This window comes from Amphiprion ocellaris, chromosome 19 (genome assembly GCF_022539595.1).
Source record: "Amphiprion ocellaris isolate individual 3 ecotype Okinawa chromosome 19, ASM2253959v1, whole genome shotgun sequence".
Taxonomy (NCBI): domain Eukaryota; kingdom Metazoa; phylum Chordata; class Actinopteri; family Pomacentridae; genus Amphiprion; species Amphiprion ocellaris.
The window spans coordinates 23,500,381-23,512,494 of NC_072784.1; positions in this window are offsets into that span (position 1 = coordinate 23,500,381).

Genomic DNA, 12,114 nt, shown 5'->3' on the forward strand with positions numbered 1-12,114 from the left:
CAGGCATGTGAGGCTGGGCGGAGAAGCGCAGAGGTGCCCCGGCAGATATGAGCCTGGCCCAGACTGGGAGTGGTGTGTTACCGCACCAGCCGGGCCCAAGGCCCCGGTGACGCTAAACCTGGTGGGGGCAGCAGCAGCGGCATCACGGTGGAGAGAGACTCCCCGCCCTTCAACCAACCGACCGACCACCCCTGCCTCAGCTTGGCTTTGAGCATGGACCGGGGTGCTGAGACCAGGGAGAGTGTTCCCATCTCTCCCGAACCAAAGAACCAGTAATGATCCTTCCACAGGTTCACCTACGGAAACCTTGTTACGACTTTTACTTCCTCTAGATAGTCAAGTTTGATCATCTTCTCGGCGCTCCGCCAGGGCCGTGACCGGACAGCAACTCAGCCACCAAGTGGTAAGCTATGTAAACTGACGGAGCGGGGTCAGCGGATGCTGAGGCGCATAGTGCAAAGAGGTCGCCAACTTTCTGCAGATTCAATCGCTACAGACCTTCAAACTTCATGTGGTCTTCAGATTAGCTCAAGAACAGTGCTTCAGCAGGGAGCTTCATGGAATGGGTTTCCATGGCCGAGCAGCTGCATCCAAGCCATACATCACCAATGCAATGCAAAACGTCGGATGCAGTGGTGTAAAGCACACCGCCACTGGACTCTAGAGTAGTGGAGACGCGTTCTCTGGAGTGACAAACTTATTTCACATTTTTGTGATGAAAATGTCATACTGGAGAATATTTATATCCAAGTGGTACTTCCTGATGGAACATTAGAAAAGGCTGTTATTGAAGGCGGAGTCCTGAGAGATGTGCTCTCTGAACTTTGGCAGGATTTTTATGAACAGTGCACATCGGGGAATGATTTTAATGTGCTGTATCTTCACCACGATTTTGGTCAGCAAGGTAGTGGCAGTTCTCCTCCCTTCCCCCTCCTTTTCTCTTTCTCTGTAGGTGTCGTGTATGCGTGAGCTGGCAGGCAGGTGCAAACTATCCAATCACTGGAATTGGTGTGAGCAGGTGGGAGCAATCAGGACAACCACTTCCACTCCCATAAAAGCAGACTCAGCTCATCACTCGACGGCGGACCGTCTTACTGCAACAGTCAGTCTCGATTCACTGCTCTGTCTAGTTCCACTGCTTTGACTCATCTAATCCCGTATTCTTTTGCTTTGTAGTCTGGACTCCCACCTGCTCGTGTTCACCCCTGGATTCCCCTGCTGCAAGTCTCTCCTGTCGGTTCCTCTGTCTGCATGCTGGAACCTCTGAAACATCGGACCAAAGTCACAGCCACAGCCCTTGTCTGCACCGCCAGCCACGTCACATGCCACCTTTCCCCTGCCACGGCCTCACGTATGCCCCTCTCAGCTTTAACGCCGAATGGTTCCTTCAACATTGTCTACTCCATTCTGCTTAGTTCCTCTCACATTCAAAATTTTGGTGTCATCTTTGACCAAACCCTTTGGCCATCAAATCAAGCACATCAGTAAAACAGCCTTCTTCCACCTCAAAAAAATTGCCCGCCTCTGTCCATCCCTTTTCTTTTCAGCTGCAGAAATGCTCACCCATGCATTCATCACATTAAGACTAGACTGCCGAAACCACAAAAACTCAATAAAAAACAAATACCAATAACACTGTAACACTAACATAAACCACAATAATGACATTTAAACCCCGAACTCCCATGGTGCATTGCAACACAACAGTTCAGTCCTAGCTACCGGTTCTGCAATTGCTACATTATTTTAATTATTTTTGCGGTAAAATAAGCATTTCCTAGGTGGAAAAATTGAAAACAATATAAAAAATAATTGAAATATATTAAAAGAATATTTAATCGAAATACAGTGCGTTACTTCGCGCTACTTCGTTGATTTTTGTCTATAATGGGGGGGTCTGGAACGCAACCCCCGCGATAGATGAGGGACCACTGTTGTCTGTTTTGTGAGCCTAGTTTAGTTTATCTATGCCTTTTAATTTTTTTAAGTTATCTTTTGAGCTCAGTAGAGAGGTGTTGTAGATTTGCTTTTTGCATTAGGTTTGGTTTAGTTTTCCCCTTGACTTTAGTTTCCCATCCTGTGAGGTTCCCATCTTGAGTTTTTTTTTTTTTTGTACTGTTGTTACCTGCCTTTTGTGAATGGACTTTTGTTTTTTTGTAAAAATAAATCTTTTTTTAGGGCTGTCAAAATTGACGCGTTAATGCAGATTAGTCCATCATCATCATTAATCTGACTAAAGATTTTAACGCAATTAATGCATCTGCAGCACAGAATGACTCAAAATCCCTGAAATGTCTCTGGCGACGCATTTTGGGCAGTTTGTCCAATTAAATCAGCCAATTATAGCCCTTTTCAAAATAATCATCATCGGCTGGAGTTTTACTGATTAAACGCTGATATATTCTTAATTTCTCATAAAACAGTAAATGTTGTTAAATGTCAGAGTTGCGCAGAATGATGTCCTTGCGCTGTTTGTCCAATACATGGAGCTCTGACTCCATTCAGACCTCAGTCCTCACTGCTGTCTTTTCAGAAAGGTACAGGAGTAAGCTACAGCTAGGCAACATTACAGGAGTGGGCTGAGCCGACAGGTAAGTTTATAACGACATTATGAAATTAACAATGACTCAACATGTCTCCCATTTCAGTTAAGAGAAAAAATTTAAATTAAAGGGATTAACATCACTGTCTGTCTTCAGCAACTGTGATGATGTCCTGTCACTCTTACTTTGCCAGAAAATACTAGAACGTGACAAAGGCTGTAACAGCAACTCACTGTGTGTGTTGTTCTGAAGGAACATTAGTGTCAGACTATTTGTGACCAAAATGCAACTCTATCAAAGATGACATGTTTTGACATCTGAGAAATGCGTCTCAGTTTTTTTTTGTTGTTGTTGATTCATATGAGTCCTGATTCATTGCAAAGAAAATAACAGAGTAGGGAAAATTTGATTTAACATTAAAGGGCATCAGAGGCCTCCATAAATCATGTTTTGCCCTGTAATTTCACTCATTATGTTGCTTGTATGCAGCATATATATATATATATATATATATATATATATATATATATATATATATATATATATATATATATATATATATATATATATTAGGACTGTCAAAATTTGTGCGTTAAAGTGGCTTAATCCAGCACCATAATTAATCAGATTAAAAATTTTAACGCAATTAACACATCTGCAGCGCAGAATGACTCAAAATCCCTGAAACAAGGCATTTCGGGTATTTTAAATTTGATGGATCACTTCTATTTCACCAGCGCAGCTTTTCCAGTGTTTACAGCATTAGTTTTTTTAGCTCAGGAAACACACAGACCAATTAGGTACGAGTTTAGCCATCCCATGTGACGCTACTCAGCCAATGAATTGGTCTCTGCGTTCCAGCCGCTAAACATCGCAGCTGAGTTCAGAAAACAGGTGAGGGACAGATGACAGGAGGACAGACAAAAAGATAAACAAGAAAAGCACTCAGAGAGTGCAGTGCTCCGCCAAGATTGTTCATTCCTCAATTTGTGTATTCAGAAATCATGGCAACATAGAATCTGGTCATTTAATATAGTGTTAACCGTTCCTGCTCAGCTGCTCGACCGTGGTCAGAAAGCACAGGGGAGGTCGGTTCTCCAGGGCCGAAGTTACCTTAGTTCACTTCAGGGTTAACCCCCTTCACTTCACCAGCGGTTGTGGAAGGCAAAACACAGGAGCCCGGCCTTGTCTGAGAATGCTGCAGCCTTTAATTGTAAATTGACTGTGGCTATATCGTACAGTTGCACTAACCCAGAAGCTACACTTCTTAACTCTGGCTCTCGTCTTCACTCGCTCTTGCTGCATTCAGGGCTACTCGAATATCTTGCTCTCTCTCTCTCTCTCTCTCTCTCTCTCTCTCTCTCTCTCTCTCTCTCTCTCTCTCTCTCTCTCTCTCTCTCTCTCTCTCTCTCTCTCTCTCTCTCTCTCTCTCTCTCTCTCTCTCTCTCTCTCTCTCTCTCTCTCACACACACACACACACACACACACACACACACACACACACACACACACACACACAATGGAGCCACGCACTCTTGTAACAATAGATCAACCCACAAACTAACTAAATAAATGAATAATTACCTTGCGTGAGCACTGGCATGTATTGTGCATGCGTACGTTATGTAGTACAGATACTGAATTGCGTGACCAAAATATGTAACGGGTCAAGTGAATTGATGCAGGGAACTGACACAGCATTCACTTGTTGTCATGGTTACGGCGATGCCGTGCGGGCTGCTATATCTCTCAATGGAAAATCCTTAACAAATCCGTGGATCCAGACTATAAGCCGCATCACTGCCAAAATCTAATGAGGTGGTCCTCATGTCATTTCTGACCTTCCCTGAAAATTTCATCCAAATCCATCAGCCTGTTTTTGAGTAATGTTGCAAACAGACAGATTCACAGACAAACGTATGCTGATCGTCGCATAACTCTGCCGTGTTCCTTGGTGGAGTAGAAAACAAATCGACACCAAGAGGAAAGTTACCCTGCAAATGTTGGCTATGTTTGGCTCAACATACAGCTGTAAGCCAGCTTCTCAACTATGAACATAATCCAAACTAAATATGGTTCCAGACTCACCATTAAGCTCCAAATGTGTTTGAGAACGACCCTGACATCATTCAGACCACGATTCAGAATACTGACAGCTCAGTTCTCCCATTAAGCAGCAGCGGTATAAGGGTGATATAAGTGATATAAGACAGAAAAAAATGTATAAGTGTTCAACTGTGTAAATTTTTTTTTTTTTTGTGATTTAGGCATTTTTAAATATGTATATAAGTTGGTTCAGGTTGTTCAGTCATTATTTTTCACTTTATTTTCAGATGTACAGTTATATCAAAAGTTATTTATTAATAAATATTGTCAAAATGTTTTTGAACCGTACTGAGTTTATTTGATTTGATGGTCAGTTATTGATTACATGCAGACACTAATAAAACCACTAGGTTACATCAACATATATCACACTAATTCAAGTTAGACATTAATATATTCTGGACCTTTGCTTTAATACATTTTCTCTGTCTGGACCGCTTTGAATTTTAGCTTAATACCCCTGCGCTACAGTGCAGTATGTTGGCCCTCTTTTTGAATACAAAAACCCCCCAAAGACGGAACAGTCCACAGTAATATGAACACTCTGCAGGAAGGAGTTTTTTTTTCACCAAAGCACAGGTGTTTAATAAACATATTAAGTGCATATATATTCCTTTCTTTCTTGAATCTGTTTGCTCACACAAAATGAACGTGATTAATGTAGATTAAAAATGAATTACATTTAATTGTTATTTATCAAAATTAATTCACAGAAACCCTGTGATTAATCTGATTGTCAGGCCTGTCTCTGCAGGCTCTGGCTAGTGCCCCTCCTTCCCTTGTGTGTGTTTCCTTTTTAGGAATGTATGATGTTGAGGAGGCGGCGGCAGGTGTGGAAGAGCTCCTTCTGGGTAATCAGCGGAAGTGGGAGCAGATGTGCGGAGCCGATCAGTCACTTCTCCCTCACTACTTAACCGGACTCCACTCTTCTGTCGACGCCGGATCGTAAAAGTGTCTTGTCAGTGCTGACTCAGTGATTCATTCCACCGTTGTCTAAGAACACCAGTAATTCGTTTTCTGTTCTCCTTCCAGTCTGGACTGCCTTCCGTTGGAGTTCATCTGATCCCTGGATTCAGACTCACCTGGTTCATCTCCAACCTCCACCTCCGCCATCCTCCGACCAGCTCCGGCTTCTGCCCTCACCAGCCGTCTCAGCAGCAGATACACGTCCGTGCCGCCTTCGAGCCTCTGCCCCCTGCTTCTCAGTTGCCAGCTGAAGCACCGGTCCGAGCAGGCTCAGTTCGAGTTCTTTGTTATTGTTCTGGTAGTGAGTACTACGCAGTAGGTTTTAGTAGTGTAGTTTTGGCACATAGTTATAGTCTTTTGTAGTAGTGATTTACAGAGGGTCAAAACCCGTTTAGGGAAATTAATTTGTTACCGAAGCAGGTTCATTGTATTATTTTGGACTATAGGCATCTAGAGTATAGGTTGTAGTTTGACCCACCCTTTCCATAGTAGTATTGAGTAAATGTAAAAGTTTTGCGTCATAGAAGTGTTTGTAGTTCTAGTAGAGATCTTCCGAGTTTTTTCAGCATTGTTCTCTGGCCCAGGTATTGCCCAGTGTAGATCTGCGATAGTTTTTGTTACCTACTAGTCACTAGAGGCGCTAGCAAGTTTTAGTGTTGTAGCGGTTTTGTAGTTCTGGCGGTTTCCGTTTTTTCGAGGTCGCTGGGGGTTGTAGTTTTGTAAGTTTCTTCAGTTTTGTAAATAAAAGTTCGTTTGCCGCAACTTCTGGACTCCTTCTCTTTCCTGCATCTGAGCCTCAAGAAAAAGCCTAACACTGATTAAACATTTTCATCGGTTGTCGGTTGACTGCACTTATATATATATATATATATATATATATATATATATATATATATATATATATATATATATATATATATATATATATATATATATATATATATATATATATATATATACACATACACATACACATACACATACACACACACACACACACACACACACACACACACACACACACACACACACACACACACCTACGACGGCCACACAGCCAATGTTATTTGGTGAATTAGTACAGCATATGATCAGTACACTACAACTGAATATTTAGTTTGTGTAGGTTTATTATTAGCCTACATTAGGTAGAGGCAACACTTGCTGTGACTTATTTGCTAAATGGGGGGGAGTAGCTTTCTGCCTTGTTGTAGCCTAAAATCAGGAATCTGTCTTGATATTGTCAATCTCTTTTAATTTACCAATTGCAGCATGCCCAGAAGGGAAAGGATCAAGAGAGACAAGGAAAGGGAGCTACAGCAGGCCGCCCAGGGAAGCAACTCTCTGCTCTCCTGGATTAAAAAAAACATCTAAGGAGGATGAGGAGACAGATCATGATCATGAAGGTCAGAGTCAACATCAGAGTCATTTTAACTGTTTAGGGCCTTTTCCTCTAATTTTACAGAGATATCTTAAAAGCTGTTCCTGATTTATTTTGTCAACACAAAGTGATTTGATGGAACTAAATCAGGCAATAGGCTGTATTAGCAAAATATATTATTTTGTACGAACCATGATTTACTTCTACATTACAACACTTTGTATTTACATTGATAGGCTATTATTAAAACTCTTTTGTTGACCTTTTGTGTGTTATTATTAAGATGTTAAAATAAATGTCGTTACAGAAAATGTGTTCCTGATTTTTGTATTTTTTCAAATCTCACACTGTTATATTAAAGCAGCCAGTGGTTCTACACACCGCACAAGGTGCCCTTTTTTTTCTCACTGGGCACTTGCCGCCTACAATGCCTGTGCATGCCACTGTTTTATGTAGTTCCTCCTATACTCGAAGCTCTCTGGTTCCCTAGAAAATCAGCTACTTTAACTTGTGTCTAAAATGAACTATAGGGTACATTAAGAAACTCAAAGGAGATTGTGGTGTGTCACTAATTTTCTAAATTCTTGATGTTCTAAATTCTCAGCTGTTTTGTCAAAAGGTAATACTTTAGTTGAATCAATCTCAGCCCTTGTTCTTCCAACATCACGACCCGTCAGATTGGTCCAGAACCCGGATTACTCCAACTCCCCAGCAATCACCACACCCAGCTATAAAATCCTCAACCAAATACTCAATCAAGGCAGCTGGGATTTAATGTGTAGTGTGTACTTCACTAAACAACGAATTGCTTCACCTTACCAATAACATCTGTTTTTTCATTTTTTTTTTTTTTACACCCAACTGACCCTAGAGGCTGGGTGGTAACGTGGAATTCAGTTTTAAGTTCAGAGAATAGGTTATTAAATCATCACATTTATTGGGTTTAATCGGGTCATAATAGCCATCATGGAGTATTTGTTGTGGCCTCGTCTTTGCATTGGGATACAGCAAGGTTACCAAATATGAGTGGGGTTTATTGGCGGTGCTTGCTTTATTTGAATTTCAGAGTGATTTTTATAAATATGTTTAAACCTGTGAAATAATGTCCAATTGGTGACCAAGGAAACAAGCTACAAGGACCGTATAGCCATTTTATCTGTTTTTGAATTAATACGACAGATTAATTAATCTGTCCCGAAATTTCAGATATTGAACTTAACATTCATGTTGAGTCATGTTTCTGACCACCTGATGAAATTAAGAAATTCACTCTCTTAGCTCTGCTTTTCTTATTTTTTAACTTGACACAAATATCTGGTTCCTTTGCAGCTAAATGCTGCACTGTGTAACTATAGCAACTTTTACTGCTTAACCCATCAGTTGTTGTCTGTCTGCATAACGAAGACAAACTGAAGAAATTATTTTTGTCCAGTCATTCTTTTCCACAGCAACTGTAAGTTGGATCTCGTATAATGGACTTATAGCTCAACAATCCTGCACATATAGATTGTTCTTTCAGCTTGTTTGAACCACAATTAGTACAGTGCTAAGTTACCATTCACTTACAAGGGACTGTCCTATTCATCACAGGCACATGAGTCTGCTAGTCTCAGTGACTTACTAACACAATCAAACTTAAAAATCACTCTCAAAGACACACTCAGTACTGTACATACAGAACACAGCGGCACGTGCATGCATGCACTAATGTCTGTATACACTGACACACACAAACACAGGAGAACAAGTAGGTGGACCCAGGTGGTTCAAGTCACTAGCTCAGCCAGCCACTAAACAACAGGTACAGCTGTGCGGACACGTGCTGAGCTGATGGTCATTACAAGACTGGGAACCTCAGGTGCCTGTACGTACTATATTTAAATATGCAAAAAAAAATCCTGTCACACTAATCTCATCTACATTAGTTCATGTAAGTGTGTCACAGCATCTGTTAAGTCCCATGTACAACAGTGAAGGGGCGCTTTTGTACTTGTGGGTGTACCTTCATTTTCTGAACATTACGTTTTTGTATATTGGATTATCACTAGCAATGTGGTCAAAAAAGTCAGTGGGCAAATCCTGCCACTGAATTAAACTCATGAAAACACACAAATAAATGAATCCTAATGAGATAAGCTTTTGTTTCAATGAAAAGCTTCAGGCTGAGACTTGCTCATCAATAGAACTTAAAAAATTGAACTTGTCTTTGAAGCTGCTGACAAAAGCTCTCTCGCAAGTGTCACCTAACTGACAGCAGTCCTGCCCACAGAAGAAAGGAGATCAGTGATGAGGTAGGAACAAAAAAGAAAAAGTCCTAATTGGACTAGCACGTGCAAGGAAGGCGTTAATACATGTGCATACCATTTTAAAAGGCATCACGTTCCAAACAGAGAACACTGAGGTTAGAGGAAGTAATTCATCCCACCACACATAGAAAAGCTTTTAGATGTTCTGCCTATGACTAATCATCTAAAGCAGAGTATCATCTGGCTTTTGCATGTTTTGAAATCTTACTTGCAAATGGTGAATACTTAACATTATTTACAATGATTTTTCTAAAGCTTACCTTAGGTTTTAAGATTCCAGGTAGTGGCCTCTATTGATTTCACTGTGGCATGAAAACATTGACATAAATGTCATAGATGTGCTTCCATTGTGTATTTACACAATCATAGATAATGTTGAGACATTTCAAAGAAAGTTCCTCAAGCATATCCATGTAGTGTCTTAGTATTTTTTGTTTAGACTACAGAAAATAAGTTTTCGATAAGCTTATCCTCATGTGAATGTGCCCTTGCAGAACTGCAGTTCTGTGATGTTATTAAACTGTCCAATTTAAAACTTTAAAAATGTGGAAAATGGTTTATCAAGTTGCAGTTTGTGGACCAAATTTTTCCCATTCCAGTTTGATCCAGTCAGGCAGCTGCAAACTCAACTAACTGTGATCTTGTACTTCGTTTATTTCCACTTAGTTTTAACAGGTGTCTTCTTCACCGGTTGAGACATAAAGCCATATTGGTTTCCCTGCCCTCCATGCACACTTAAATCCATTAATATTTTCTTACTTATCCCATCGGAATACGCAAGCCATCCAACACACACCTCCCTCTAACCCTTCACTGGCACTTGAATGTGTCTGGCAGAACCCAGTAACTCAAAACACCTCATCATGGTTGTTTTTGCTGAGGCATTAAAAGGAAATTAATAGTCCTCGGCACAGAAAACATGCTACTTTCCCTAATGGAATTTTTTTTATCCCTCTTCAGAGCCAAAAACCAAAATGTAATGCAACTACTGACTAAGTCTCATTGATAAGAGGTCTGTCTCCTGTCTGTGTCCTTTTAAGAACACTAACAACTTGTAACGCAGCACTACACACAAAAACGGCACTTTCATATTGACTGAGGTTTGTAGTCCTGTCCCCAAACATTATTAAAGGCATTGCATTTATTATGTAATTTAAGGATGCTCTCTGTTAAAATTGAAAAAGGCACCAGGGACCTATAAGTGTGAGTATTTGTGTAATCTTGAACTTGTTTTTTTCTTGCAGCTACAAGCACTCAGAGGCTCCAATCAAATGTTGTTTCTTTTAACTGTGGCTATATAAGTCATGGTTGATATGAAACAAGAAACCAACAGTAGGCTCTTGTCTTAAAGTCCAATATTTTGAACTGGAAAAACAAAATTTAAAAATATCATTTTTAAAAATATTTTTATTTATTTATTTATTTTAGAGATAGCTTGAAGATTTTTAAGTGGAATCACATATGTTCTAATATTTAAAAATAGATGCACCTATGAAAATCGTAATTATTTATTATAGTTTATATTTGCCATAAGTACTCTTGCTAATAGGGACCACATGAAGATGTCTCTTTGTTTTACCATCACTGCAGCTAATAACTCAAATGAGCTTTACAACCACCGTGAAGTTTGTTCACTTTCACTGTAAGTGTACCAGAACAGGATCTATTAATCGCTTTTACAAATCTTGAGTGGAAAATGTGAACCTAAATTTTATGTTGCCTCGTAATTTTTTGTACATTCAGATAAATGGCAATTACAGCATATCCCTGTTTTACAGTATCTATAAAAAGTATTCAACGCTCTTGGAAATTTCCCCTTTTATTGCTTTTCAACATTGAATCAAGGTCACTCTAATTAGACTTTTTTTTTTTTTTAAAGAATTTACTAATTCGCCTCAAAGTGTACACAGATTTCTACTATGTAATGTCAATTAATTAAAAATATCACTTGTTAAATAAAGGATTTCCAGGTGCATTCATGGGTGCAAGTCACAATTAGTGAAATAGAGATCATCTGAGTGCAATGAATATGTCTCAGCTTACCATAGCACCTGTTTCTGGAAAGTCCGTTAACTGGTGAATCAGTAATCCTAGCTTTAACTACACTATGAAAGCAAAAGAACACTCCAAGCAACTCTTGGAAATGTCATTAAAAAGTACAGGTCAGGAGATAGATATAAGGAAATGCCACTTAATATCCCCCGGAGAGCAGTTAAATCTATCATTAGGAGCTGGAAGGAATATGGCACATGCATCAATCTGGCCATCCTTATAAACTGTGTGGGAGGCTACCATGACTCCTCTGAAAGAGCTACAAACTTCAGCGGCTGAGATGGGAGAGAATGTGTAGACAACAACTGCTATCCAGGTTTTTCATCAGTCAAAGCTTTATGGAAAAGTGTCAAAGAGAAACCCACTGATGAAAAAAGCTCAAATTAAATGTTGTCTGGAGTTCACCAGAAGCCATGTGGGAGAATGTGAACTCAAGTGGAAGAAGGCTCTTTGGTCTGATGAGACCAAAACTGAGCTTTTGGGCTTTAAAGCATGGTGGTGGCAGCATCATGATGTGGGGATGCTGCCCAGCAGCAGGCAAAGGAAGGCTTGTAAAAATAGAGGGTAAAATAAATGCAGCAAATTATAAAGAAACCCTGGAGGACAGCCTGATGCAGTCAGAAAGAGAGCTGTGACTTGGGAGCTGTAGTTTGTGATGAACTGAACCGTCTCATTCTCAGTTCTATCAGTGGATCCACAAAAACTTTTCAGAAACTGATTGCTGAAAAAATACTAAACCTTCACGAGGACACCTCATAAA